The following is a 14815-nucleotide window of genomic DNA, read 5'->3' on the forward strand; positions in this document are numbered from 1 at the left end:
TCTATGTATCCTTTCCCGTCAGTAACTTCTTCATCTGGTATTCAGGAAATGATAGGCTATACCAGTCCTTTTAAAGGATTATTCGTAGCCCATGGAAAAGACTTTGACTAGTGGAAATTTAGGCAGTATACAGGTTGGTGTGAGAGGGTCTTCCTGACTTTTCCATATCATTTCAGTAATAACTTACTATGTAGACTTAAAAAGTAGACTCTGAGCATATTATCTAAATGAAAAATGGGAATACAATCAGGTGAGGGAATAGAATTCTTATAAATTAGTTTAGGGCTTCTCTCAGATTATTTTGTATTATCCCTTAAGAGGAGAATTTCTTTTTATGTTTTAGCTCAGATTTTATTTTTTGGACAATCCCAGGCTAGCAGAAAAGTAGCCAGGATGCTACAAAGAACACTTCTTTTTTTCTAAAACCATTTGGGAGTAAGTTGCTGGCTTGATGACCTGTCACTTCCAAAATTTTTCGAGTATTTTCCTCCAAAGCAGGAAGTTCTGCATAAGTTCTGAAGTTCTGAACACAGCCTAAAGTGGTTAGTGCGCCACAGCTAGCCGGGAGGGAGTCCAGGAAAAGGTCTGGAGCTGCCGAAGAGGCAAGAGACTTTTTCTTGCCTCTTTGTTTACTGGTGCGCGAGGAGAGGGGATTAAGAGCGCTGCTTAAAGGAGCTCCAGAGACAGGATCCATTTTGACCCTCCTCTTAGAGAAATAAACAAATAATAAACAAATGGGACCTAATGAAACTTAAAAGCTTTTGCACAGCAAAGGAAACCATAAACAAGACGGAAAGACAACCCTCAGAATGGGAGAAAATACTTGCAAATCATTAGAGAAATGCAAATCAAAAGTACAATGAGGGGCTTCCCTGGTGGCGCAGTGGTTGAGAGTCCGCCTGCCGATGCAGGGGACGCGGGTTTCTGCCCCAGTCCGGGAGGATCCCACATGCCGTGGAGTGGCTGGGCCCGTGAGCCATGGCCGCTGGGCCTGCGCGTCTGGAGCCTGTGCTCCGCAACAGGAGAGGCCACAACAGTGAGAGGCCCGGGTACCGCAAAAAAAAAAAAAAAAAGAAAAAAAGTACAATGAGGTATCACCTCATACCAGTCAGTTTGCCATCATCAAAAAATCTACAAACAATAAATGCTGGCGAGGGTGTGGAGAAAGGGGAACCCTCTTGCTCTGTTGGTGGGAATGTAAACAGAAGTACCATACGACGCAGCAATCCCCCACTTGGCATGTACCCTGAGAAAACCATAATTCAAAAAGAGTCATGTACCACAGTGTTCATTGCAGCTCTATTTACAATAGCCAGGACATGGAAGCAACCTAAGTGTCCATCGTCAGATGAATGAATAAAGAAGATGTGGCACATATATACAATGGCATATTACTCAGCCATAAAAGAAACGAAAGTGAGTTATTTATAATGAGGTGGTTGGACCTAGATAGCGTCTGTCATACAGTGTGAAATAAGTCAGAAAGAGAAAAACAAATACTGTATGCTCACACATATATATGGAATCTAAAACAACAAAAAAAAATGGTTCTGAAGAACCTAGGGGCAGGACAGGAATAAAGATGCAGACGTAGAGAATGGACTTGAAGACACGGAGAGGGGGAAGGGTAAGCTGGGACGAAGTGAGAGAGTGGCATTGACTTATACATACTACCAAATGTAAAATAGGTAGTTAGTGGGAAGCAGCCGCATAGCACAGGGAGATCAGCTCGGTGCTTTTTGACCACCTAGAGGGGTGGGATAGGGAGGGTGGGAGGGAGACGCAAGAGGGAGGAGATATGGGGATATATGTATATGTATATGTATATGTATATGTATAGCTGATTCACTTTGTTATAAAGAAACTGACACACCATTGTAAAGCAATTATACTCCAATAAAGATGTTAAAAAAAAAAGTGATGTGAAATAGAGTTTATTAATAGTCAAGTGCAAGAACGTATTTTTGGCAAGGTCTCGATTTTCATTTAATTCCTTTTTCAAATCACTGTTTATGTACGTATAAACATACATGTATTTTGGAATGAGTAATGAAAACACATATACTCTAGGGAAATCACATGATTGATCACGGAGGAATACTGTGAATTTTATTTCCCAAGTAAAAACCGTCTCGAGCATGATCTTACAAATATTTACTTAAACACCTACAACTAAAGCAGTAAGGCAGTTTTTATCTAGGAATCTTACAATACATATTTTGCAATGTTAGGCTTTCTGCACACAAGAAATCTCTTTCACTGAACTATTTTGCAGCTGCTCAACAATGGCTTTCAAACTAGGTAAACCTAAATCTCTTTGTGAAATAATGGTTTCAGTGTTTGGTTAATTTTTCTTAAAAGAAAGCTCTTACTTCATAGCAAACTGGCAGTCATTAAATGTCAGTTTAAGGTTAAATATCGTGTGAGGATAGGTGGGGGTCAGCGTCTCCTTTCTGCTCACACAAAAATCGATTCTGAGCAAACTCACCGAAGGTCTGGAAATGAAAGGGTTTGACATGGTTGTAAAGTAAAGCCACAGAAAAGACTGACTTCAGATTTGCTTTCTAAGAACTCACTTTTTATTCCCCTCATTTGCAAATTAAACACCATTGAGAACTGCTGTGCGGCTGTAAAACCCTGCTTTTCTGTCAGGAAGACTCGTGCTCACCAGCTTTCTGTCAGGCAGGAGCTACATAAAACCTCGCTAAAGCAGCCTTCCCTTGCTCCTCAGGCTATTTTTATGTCCCCTATGGGATGCTGTTGTCTTCAAGTCTAGATGCAGTCTCCTTGCCATCACCACCAACCTGCACCCAAGACTCTCTTTGGAAACCCTAGTTATTTATAATTTCATAATTATTTTCTCTCACCTCTTCTCTAATCAAGTAACAGCTCACACATTGCTCACAATAGTGATGGGTACCAGGAGAGTTAGAGCGGGGAAAGGCATAGTCTCTGTCCTATCATTCACCATTTAATGCAGAGAGAGCGCCGACACGCATGCTTCAAGGGGGGACAATAGCAGAAAAGGAATGGTGTTAGATTTTAGTTTGAGTGAACATTTTTATGGCCAGGTACAATAATTGCAAGTTCTGAGGCAGGAATTATAAATGAAACTTTACTTATTACATGCTATATTTTTTTTTACTTATAGAAAAAGCTAACGAACTGTTAAATAAGAATATTTTTTCCTCCTTCACTGACAAAATGTTTTTTATAATGAAAAACATTTGTGGAAAGCTTTGGTGTTTCATATGACCGAAAGATGACAAAATAGCAATGATGGCTGATTTTAGTTACTATTGAGTGTGCCCAAGTGTTCTTTTGATAGTCTGGTTAATGTTTAGATGATAATAAGATATATGTACACAAAATTCATAATTTATTATATACTTATTTCATAAGATTTGCCTTTATTTTCATTTCAGCAAACCACTAAAAATTACTAAAATTCATAGTTCATATTTTCACTAATAATTAATTAATAAAAATAGTTAATTGTTTTCTTGTCACAATAATGACTTACAACACAAATAAATACTACTGTATTAGAGTGTGCTAAATTTGAAAATATTTTTATTAAGCATAAGTCAATTTTTTCAAAAAGTTACTTTGTCCTAAAATATTTAAAATTACTAAAAATTATCTGTTATAATAGATGGATAACTAAAACTTATAATTAATAAAAAACTTGCATCAACATTTAAATAAAGCCAAAATTTAATTTATTTTTTAAAAATTTAAATGGTATGAAATATTTTAAATTCTAGTATACAGTTGTTGTATCTGGTTGTTCAGGTAAAGAAATTGTATCATACTTTGTGCATTCTATACCTATGAAGATAGAATTTTTATAAATAAATGAATTTACAAAAATATGAACTTTTTAACTTTGCAAAAAGCTTCTAGCCCCTCTTGCTAATTATTGCAAATGTCATGCTAAATTACAGATACTTCCACGACTACAAATTAGGTTAGTAATTGAAGCAAGAAAAGGGACTTGGCAGTTCTTGAAAATGATACTTGGTTATGCAGGACTCCACTGAGAGCATATGCAAACTGAGAGTAAGGGCTTGACAGGTGAATTTGTCTTGCCTTTTACCAAAGCACGTCTTGCCCCTGTGCTCTAAGCAGTGTTCGTATCACACATTGGCAGTGCCCAAACCCAAATCCCTTATGGTACTCACCAATGGTCAAAAGCAAGATGGGAAAAATTGGGTAAAGAATATCTTTAGGGCCTGATCAGCATAGTCATAAAAATAGATGTTTAGGTTAGGGGTTTTTCTCTGCCAGTACTGACCCCTGGACTCTGAATGACAGAGGTATCCATGTGTTCTTTAGTGAATGGAGTGTGTGTGTGTGTGTGTGTATCATCTGAAGCTTAAGGTCCTAGGCAAGGAGTTTTCTTGCCCATGTCTTAAATAGTCTAGCAAGTTGGGAAATGGAAGCATCAATTAAATTGAGATAGAACTTTGTAGAGAGGATGGGAAGTGAACCTAGCCTTAGAGAATATATAGGGTTTAGACAGCAGAAGTGAAGAGGAAAAGAGCATTCTGGGCAGAGGTAACAACATAAATGGTCAAACAAATTTATTGTGACAAATAATAGGACCTGCCAGACTAGATGGGAGAATTTCCTCTGTAGGAAAGAAATGGCATGAGCTCATGAAAACAGAGACTACATGAAAAAAGAAAGGAATTTGATTTTATCTATTAAGTCATTGGTTCATGTCCTAGTGATGACATGCTAATAGTGGTGTTTGGGGGAAAGTAATAACTGGAAGTACAAAAGATACTGACAAAAGAAGCAGCTTGAAAAAGAGAGAACAGTTGTTAGAAACTTGAAAAATAGAGAACAGTTAGAAATCTCCTACAATAAATCAAATGAGGATTGATAAAATGCTAGGGTAGAATGCTCACTAGCAATGCGGCTGCAGAACAGAGGATAAACCTTAGGACTGTCATAGGAAAGGGATAAACAGAGTTTGGAGTGTTCTTATTTTCTTTCAAATCCTAATATTAAAATTAAAAAGTTTAGTGAAGTCCCTTTAATTGAAGACCTAGTAAGTTCATGAAAATTTCCAATTCTCATGTTTAAATTGAGTACAGAGGAGACGTGTGCGTAGGTGGAGAGGGGAGGGTTGATGAAAGCCAGGGAAGATGGGAGAAACTTCTTTTTCACATCTCTCAATGGATTTCACGTCATACTTAAGTAATTCCACTGCCTCAGTTTTTTTGCCAGCTTTCCTAAATCTTCTGTTTGTGCTGTCATGTTTTTCATGTTATTTGGCCTTCAGGACAAAGCTAAAAGGTACAGAAAGCAAATTTGAAGAGGGTAATTTAATAGGGTTGGGAATTAAAGCTATTGTAAACCAGTGTTTTGGCCAAAAGATAGGAGAAAAAATTTTATCATTAAGGTAAAATGATCAGTAATTTGAAATCATAAACTTTTGCTATCTTTCTAATTTTTTTTTTTTTTCGGTACGCAGGCCCCTCACTGTTGTGGCCTCTCCTGTTGTGGAGCACAGGCTCCGGACGTGCAGGCTCAGTGGCCATGGCTCACGGGCCCAGCCGCTCTGTGGCATGTGGGATCCTCCCGGACCGGGCACCTATAATTCAAATGTTGGAGCATTTAATGTTGCCCCGGAGGTCTCTGAGACAGTCCTCGATTCTTTTCATTCCTTTTTCTTTATTCTGCTCTGCAGTAGTTATTTCCACTATTTTATCTTCCAGGTCACTTATCTGTTCTTCTGCCTCAGTTATTCCGCTATTGATTCCTTCTGGAGAAGTTTAAATTTCTTTTGTGCTGTTCATCATTGTCTGTTTGCTTCTTAGTTCTCCTAGGTCCTTGTTAAACATTTCTTGTATTTACTCCACTCTATTTCCAAGATTTTTGATCATCTTTACTATCATTACTCTGAATTCTTTTTCAGGTAGACTGCCTATTTCCTCTTCATTTGTTTGGTCTGCTCTGTTTTTACCTTGCTCTTTCATCTGTTGTGGGTTTCTCTGTCTTCTCATTTTGCTTGTCTTACTGCTTTGGGGATCTCCTTTTCGCAGGCTGCAGGTTAGTAGTTCCTGTTGTTTTTGTTGTCTGCCCCCTGTGGCTAAGTATGGTTTGTGGGTTGGGTAGGCTTCCTGGTGGAGGAGACTGGTGCCTGTGTTCTTGTGGATGAGGCTGGATATTGTCTTTATGGTGGGCAGGGCCACGTCTGGTGTTGTGTTTTGGGGTGTCTGTGTCATTATTATGATTTTAGGCAGCCTCTCTGCTAATGGATGGGGTTGTGTTCCTGTCTTCCTAATTGTTTGGCCTAGGGTGTCCTGCACTGTAGCTTGCTGGTCATTGAGTGGAGGTGGGTCTTAGCGTTGAGATGGAGATCTCTGGGAGAGCTTTTGCCGTTTGATAGTACATGGAGCCAGGCGGGCTCTGGTGGACCATTGTCCTGAACTCAGGTCTCCCACCTCAGAGACACAGGCCTGACACCTGGCCAGAGCACCAAGACCCTGTCAGCCCCAGTGCTCAGAGGGAGAAAACAAGAAAGAAAGATAGAATAAAATAAAATAAAGTTATTGAAATAAAAAATTAAAAGTAATAAAAAAAGAAAGAAGGAAAGAAGAGAACAACCAAACCAAAAAACAAATCCACCAATGATAACAAGCGCTACAAAGCTATACTGAAAAAAATCCCCAAAACGGACAGATAGCACCCTAGGACAAATGGTAAAAGCAAAGCTATACAGACAAAATCACAGAAAGTCCACCGCCTCAATTTTGGGACGATTCGTTGTCTATTCAGGTATTCCATAGATGCAGGTACATCGAGTTGATTGTGGAGATTTAATCCGCTGCTCCTGAGGCTGCTGGGAGAGATTTCCCTTTCTCTTCTTTGTTCGCACAGCTCCTGGGGCTCAGCTTTGGATTTGGCCCCGCCTCTGCGTGTAGGTCGCCGGAGGGCGTCTGTTCTTTGCTCAGACAGGACGGGGTTAAAGGAGCCGCTGATTCGGGGGCTCTGGCTCACTCAGGCCGGGGGGAGGGAGGGGTGCGGATGTGGGGCGAGCCTGCGGTGGCAGAGGCCGGCGTGACGTTGCACCAGCGTGAGGCGCGCCGTGCGTTCTCCCGGGGAAGCTGTCCCTGGATCCCGGGACCTTGGCAGTGGCGGGCTGCACAGGCTCCCGGAAGGGGGGGTGTGGAGAGTGACCTGTGCTCGCACACAGGCTTCTTGGTGGCGGCAGCAGCACCCTTAGCGTCTCAGGCCCGTGTCTGGGGTCCGCGCTATTAGCCGCGGCTCGCGCCTGTCTCTGGAGCTCCTTTAAGCGGCGCTCTGAATCCCCTCCTCGCGCACCAGGAAACAAAGAGGGAAGAAAAAGTCTCTTGCCTTTCCGGCAGGTCCAGACTTTTTCCCAGACTCCCTCCCGGCCAGCCGTGGCGCACTAACCTCTTAGGCTGTGTTTATGCCGCCAACCCCAGTCCTCTCCCTGCGCTCCGACCAAAGCCCGAGCCTCAGCTCCCAGCCCCGCCCGCCCCGGCGGGTGAGCAGACAAGCCTCTCGGGCTGGTGTGTGCCGGTCGGCACAGATCTGTGCGGGAATCTCTCCGCTTTGCCCTCCGCACCCCTGTTGCTGTGCTCTCTAACGCGGCTCTGAAGCTTCCCCCCTCCGCCACCTGCAGTCTCCGCCCGCCAAGGGGCTACTAGTGTCTGGAAACCTTTCCTCCTTCACGGCTCCCTCCCACTGGTGCAGGTTCCGTCCCTATTCTTTTGTCTCTGTTTTTCCTTTTTTCTTTTGCCCTACCCAGGTACGTGGGGAGCTTCTTGCCCTTTGGGAGGTCTGGGGTCTTCTGCCAGCTTTCAGTAGCTGTTCTGTAGGAGTTGTTCCACGTATAGATGTATTTCTGATGTATTTGTGGGGAGGAAGGTGATCTCTACGTCTTACTCCTCTGCCATATTGAAGGTCTTCCGTAAAATATTTTTTTAATAGATCTTTACTGGAGTACAATTGCTTCACAATACTGTGTTAGTTTCTATTGCACAACAAAGCGAATCAGCCATATGCATACACATGTCCCCATATCCCCTCCCTCTTGAGCCTCCCTCGCATCATCCCTATCCCACCCCTTCAGGTCATTGCAAAGCACCGAGCCAATCTCCCTGTGCTGTGCTGCTGCTTCCCACCAGCTAGCTATTTTACATTCGATAGTGTATATATGTCAATGCTACTCTCACTTCACCCCAGCTTCGCCCTCCCACCCCACTGATGAATGGATAAAGATGTGGCACGTATATACAATGGAATATTACTCAACCATTAAAGGAAATGAAATTGAGTTATTTGTAGTGAGGTGGATGGACCTAGAGTCTGTCATACAGAGTGAAGTAAGTCAGAAAGAGAAAAAATACCATATGCTAATGCATATATATAGAATCTAAAAAAAAAATGGTACTGTAAAATATTTTTAATCAAACTCTGTAGAGCTTTTTGATATCATTGCCTTTGCTATCACTAAACCAACATTTTGAACGATCTAACAGTGTTTTTTCTTGCCACTTTATCTTGCTGTCTAGTGTGAGATATTTCAATTTCTGTATCTGCGTATGGTGCTGTCACTGGAAATTTTATTTCGAGTCCCAGCTTTAGAACATTTGGTTTTTTATTCATCCTGAGTGTGCATATATGTGAACTCTGTTGCTTTTTCAATAGCTTTTAAAAGGCTTGTTTAAAATGACAACTGCAGCAGAAACAGCTGGGTGTTCACCAAAGATGTATGCTTTACTTTGCACTGTTTAGAACCATCTCTAGAAAGTAGCTACCTAGCCCAAATTACATTTTCCAAGCTTCTCCCAACTAGATGGTACCATGTGACTAGTTCTCGCCCGTGAAATATTAGCAGGAGCAATGGTGTGTCACTTCTGGTATGGGAAGAGCCTTGCCCGTGAAATATTAGCAGGAGCAATGGTGTGTCACTTCTGGTATGGGAAGAGCCTTTACCACAGTCTCTTTCCTCAGTTGTGGACTTGTCAGCAAACTTTTATGTAAGGGGACAGTTAGTAATATTTTAGGCTTCTTTAGCTATATGGTCTCTGTTGCAACTACTCAATCCTGCTGTTGTATTATGAAAGCAAACATGGACAGCACATCAATGTAAGGGCATGGCTGTGTTCTGTGGGCTCAACTCTGCTGACCCCTGTTCTAGAGGTCTGTGGAAACATCAAATAGAAGGAATATGGAAGCCTGAATCACTGTTGGAGGAAAACCTCTCTGGCCATCTGGGAATAACTTCAGTTTGTTATTAATCTAGCAAAAACTAAACTCTCATTGTGTTAAACGATGAAAATTTGGGGATTCGTGAATTTATTGGGTGGGCCAAAAAGTGTTTTCAGTTTTTTGTTTTTTTTTTCCCGGTACGCGGGCCCCTCACTGCTATGGCCTCTCCCGTCGCAGAGCACTGGTTCCAGACGCGCAGGCTCAGCGGCCATGGCTCACGGGCCCAGCCGCTCCGCGGCACGTGGGATCCTCCCGGACCAGGGCACGAACCCGCGTCCCCTGCATCGGCAGGCGGACTCTCAACCACTGCGCCACCAGGGAAGCCCCTCAGTTTTTTAAATAAAAATAAAGGATAAAATTTTCATTTTCACCAAGAACTTTATTGAAAAACCCAATATTTGTTATAGAATCAAGCAATGACCTAATAAAAAAATCTGACACAAGACTTGGAGATATCCTTGTAGAATTGATTACTAGATGTGCATCATATTTATTGCAAGCTTTAAAAAATTTTATTGAAGTATAGTTGATTTACAATATTACTTAGTGGGCCAAAATGTTCGTTCATTTTTTTCCATAAGCTGGCTCTAGTAGCACTTAATTGTCTTTAACTTCATTCAGAACAATTTTGTTAGATTGTATGTGACAACTGTCATATCAGCCTGCATTTTAAAAAAGACTTGTCAAAATTGGTGAATTTTTGTGTAGTCATTTTAATATTGAAGATGAAAAAAAGCAACATTTTCGGCATATTATGCTTTATTATTTCAAGAAAGGTAAAAACGCAACTGAAATGCACGAAAAGATTTGTGCAGTGTATGGAGAAGGTACTGTGACTGATCGAACATGTCACAAGTGGTTTGCAGAGTTTCATGTTGGAGATTTCTCGCTGGACGATGCTCCATGGTTGGGTAGACCTGTTGAAGTTGATAGCGATCAAATCGAAACAATAATTGAGAACAGTCATTGTTATACCACCTGAGAGATAGCCGACATATTCAAGATATCCAAATCAAGGGTTGAAAATCATTTGCACCAGCTTGGTTACGTGAATCACTTTGATGCTTGGGTTCCACATAAATTAAGCAGAAAAAACCTTCTTGACCATATTTCTGCATGTGATTCTCTACTGAAATGTAATGATAAACGTTCCGTTTTTAAAACAAATTGTGACAGGCGATGCAAAGTGGATACTGTACAAAAATGTGGAACAGAAGAGATCGTGGGGCAAGTGAAGTGAACCACCAACAAGCACACCAAAGGCCAGTCTTCATCCAAAAAGGTGATGTTGTATATACGGTGGGATTGGAAGGGAGTCCTCTATTATGAGCTCCTTCCGGAAAACCAAATGATGAATTCCAACAAGTACTGCTCCCAATTAGACCAACTGAAAGTGGCACCCAACGAAAAGCTTTCAGAATTAGTCAACAGAAAACGCATAATCTTCCATCAGGATGATGCAAGACCTCATGTTTCTTTGATAACTAGGCAAAAACTGTTACAGCTTGGCTGGAAAGTTCTGATTCATCTGCCATATTCACCGGACATTCCACCTGTGGATTTCCATTTATTTTGGTCTTTACAAAATTCTCTCAATAGAAAAAATTTCCATTCCCTGGAAGACTGTAAAAGGCACCTGGAACTGTTCTTTGCTCAGAAAGATAAAAAGTTTTGGGAAGATGGAATTATGCAGTTGCCTGAAAAATGGCAGAAGGTAGTGGAAAAGGGTGAATACATTGTTCAATAAAGTTCCTGGTGAAAATGAAAAGTGTGTCTTTTATTTTTACTTAGAAAACTGAAGACAATTTTGGCCCACCCAGTATATAAGTTCGGATGTACAACATAGTGGTTCACAATTTTTAAAGGTTATACTCTATTTATAGTTATTAGAAAATATTGGCTATACTCCCTGTGCTATACACTAATATATCCTTGTAGCTTATTTATTTTACACATCGTAGTTTGTACCTCTTAATTCCCTACCCCACTTTCCCCTTCCCCTTCCCTCTCCTGACTGATAACCACTCATTTGTTTTCTATATCTGTGAGTCTGTTTCTTTTTTGTTATATTTGCTAGTTTGTTTTATTTTTTAGATTCCACATACAAGTGACATCTTACAGCATTTGTCTTTCTCTGATTTATTTTACTAAGCATAATACCCTCCAAGTTCATTCATGTTGTTGTAAATGGCAAAATTTTATTCTTTTTATATTTTATTCTATATATACACCACATCTTCTTTATTCACTCATCTATTGATAGACACTTAGGTTACTTCCATATCTTGGCAATTGTAAATAATGCTGCTATGAACCCTGGGGTACATGTATCTTTTTCAATTAGTGTTTTTGTTTTCTTCAGATATATATACCCAGGAGCGGAATCGCTGGATCATATGATAGTTCTATTTTTAGTTTTTTGAGAAACCTCCATACTGTTTTCCACAGTGGCTGCACCAATTTACATTCCCACCAGCTGTGTCTGAGAGTTTTCTTTTCTCCACATCCTTGCAAAAATTTGTAATCTATAGTCTTTTTGATGATAGTCATTCTGACAGGTGTGAAGTGACATCTCGTTGTGGTTTTGATTTGCATTTGTCTGATGACTAGCAATGTTGAGCATCTTTTCATGTGCCTGTTGGCCATCTGTATGCCTTCTTTGAAAAATGTATATTCAGTTCTTCTGTCCACTTTTTAATTGGGTTTTTTTTTTGATATTGAGTTGAATGAGCTGTTTATATATTTTGGTTACTACCTCCTTGTCAATCATTTCATTTGCAAATATTTTCTCCTGCTCAATAGGTTGTATTTTCGTTTTGTTGATGGTTTCCTTTGCTGTGCAAATGCTTTTAGGTTTAATTAGGTCCCATTTGTTTATATTTGCTTTTATTTCCTTTGCCTTAGGAGACAGATTTTTAAAAAATAAAACTGCGATTTATGTCAAAGAGTGTTTTGCCTATGTTTTCTTTTAAGAGTTTTATAGTTTCTGGTCTTACATTTAGGACTCTAATCAATTTTGAGTTTATTTTTGTGTATGGTGTGAGAAAATGTTCTAATTTCATTGTTTCACATGTAGTTGTCCAATGCTTTTTTTTTTTTTTTTTTTTTTTTTTGAGGTACGCAGGCCTCTCACTGTTGTGGCCTCTCCCGTTGTGGAGCACAGGCTCCAGACGCGCAGGCTCAGCGGCCGTGGCTCACGGGCCCAGCCGCTCGGCGGTATGTGGGAACTTCCCGGACTGGGGCACGAACCCATGTCCCCTGCATCAGCAGGCAGACTCTCAACCACTGCGCCACCAGGGAAGCCCCCAGTGCTTTTTTTTTTTTTTTTTTTTTTTTTAAACACAGATTCTACCAGATGGCCATTATAAGCACTCAAGAATAGAAGGTTGTTTCAGGCTAGTATACTTTCTCCAAATAATACTTTCACTGTTCAAAATAATGTAAATGTCAGTGTATTCTGTAATGTAATAGATTTTGTTAAAACTCAAATATAAGGTGACTCCTTTTCTGGGGAATAATTTTAGGGAAAAAAAATTTCCTCTATATTTCAGTGGATATGGCTGATTACTTTCACAGATTTTTTTGGTACCAAGTTCTGGGAACTAAAAATGCAATGTCAGGGAGAATTGTATCAAAGTCTGGGTGAAATTAAATCATTTCTCTTTCTTGATGAAATTCTTTATAGTGCTTTATAGTGAAAGAACCTAAACTTTGAATTTGGATAGACTGTGGTTGAATATTGGGTCCATCTTTAGAAAACGTATCCAGCTTCTCTTAGCCTGAGTTTTTACCTAAAAGTGGATGACCTAACCTCAGGGAAATGCTTTGAATATTAAAGGAGGTACTGTGCACGTAGCGCTTAGCTGACCTTCAGTTTCACAAAACAGACAAAATAGACCCATTCTCTTATTCTCCACCTGAACTAGATAGCTTACCTTGCTATAGATGATGCTGTAGTTAAGCAGGTATAATCAAAAAAACTTCTTTTAATCTGCCCATCAAAAGACATTAATGAAATTATACGATGAGCTACAAAATAAAAGAAAATATTTTCTATAAAGAAAGGACCCACAGACTGAGAGAAAATATTCACAATTCATATATCTGACAAAAATATTTTGTATCCAGAATACAAAAATAACTCCTACAATGAATGATAATAGGAAAAAGAAAACAATGAGAAATAGGCAAAGACTTGAATAGACGCTTCACAAAATAAATTATACAAATGGTCAATAAACACACGGAAACGTTCTCAGTGAGATGTCACTAAACACCCACAAGAGGGAGTAAAATTAAAAAGACTGAAATCACCAAGTGTTCTTGAGACTATGGTACAAATGAAAGTCATCCCTGGCTGGTGAGAATGTAGAATGGTATGTGTTTTGAAAAACTTAGCAGTAAAAAGGAGTAGACTACGGATACATGCAATGGCATAAAGAAATCCCACAAACATTCCGTTGTGCCCCCAAAATCATACACCAGGGAGTTCAAATGTGTGATTTAATTTATATGAAGCTCTTGAGCAGACAAAACTCATTTATTGGAACAGAAGTCACAACAGTGTTTTCCTCTGGTGGGAGGGAGGGAGTGGAAAAGGGCCAAGGAAACAGTTTTAGGTAAATGTTCCATTCATTGATGGGTGTGTTGGTTATACGAGAACAAAAAATTCCTCAGAGCTCACCAAACTGCAATCTTTTACCTGTGTTTTTTAGTATCTGTAAATATTCCTCAAAAAGTGTATTGAGGGGGCTTCCCTGGTGGCACAGTGGTTGAGAGTCCGCCTGCCGATGCAGGGGACACGGGTTCGTGCCCCAGTCCGGGAAGATCCCACATGCCGCGGAGCGGCTGGGCCCGTGAGCCGTGGCCGCTGAGCCTGTGCGTCCGGAGCCTGTGCTCCGCAACGGGAGAGGCCACAGCGGTGAGAGGCCCGCGTACTGCAAAAAAAAAAAAAAAAAAAAAAAGTGTATTGATAAAAGAAAAATAAATTAGTTGAGTTCTGTCTGCTCTCCATCAGCATTAATTTAACAAATAGTGGAGATACTTACAATCTTGTACAGAATATCATTTCAAGTTTGATTCACTTACGGCATTCTAAATTTGTTCTTTTCCTCCTAAATGCATTTTACTGCCATTCTTTCACTGCATTGCTACCTTCATTTATGATTAGATTAATTGATTCCCAATAAAATCTACAACTGCTTCTTTTTGCTTTAAACCACATTAATTTTCATGATTTAAAATACCATATTATAATACAATACATAATAAATATATATTTAATGTTTTCATTATCTTTTAAAGTTTCTCTTTTTTGAAATGAAGTATTTCCTAAATGGTATGAAAATATGCAAGACATTTTACAGTTGTCTCCAAATCATTATCCAATATGCAATCATATGTAGTTTACAGATCTGATATCAAAAGAAGGAAAGTAGCAGAAATGAGTAGATTAGTTAAGAAAAATAACCTTCAAATCTGAATCCCCCAGAGATGATGAAGATGACTGGGAAAGGATCCCTACTTTTAACCACTTTGAGTAATTTTATGCTGTTTATTT

Source organism: Pseudorca crassidens, chromosome 8 (assembly GCF_039906515.1).
Source record: "Pseudorca crassidens isolate mPseCra1 chromosome 8, mPseCra1.hap1, whole genome shotgun sequence".
Taxonomy (NCBI): Eukaryota; Metazoa; Chordata; class Mammalia; order Artiodactyla; family Delphinidae; genus Pseudorca; species Pseudorca crassidens.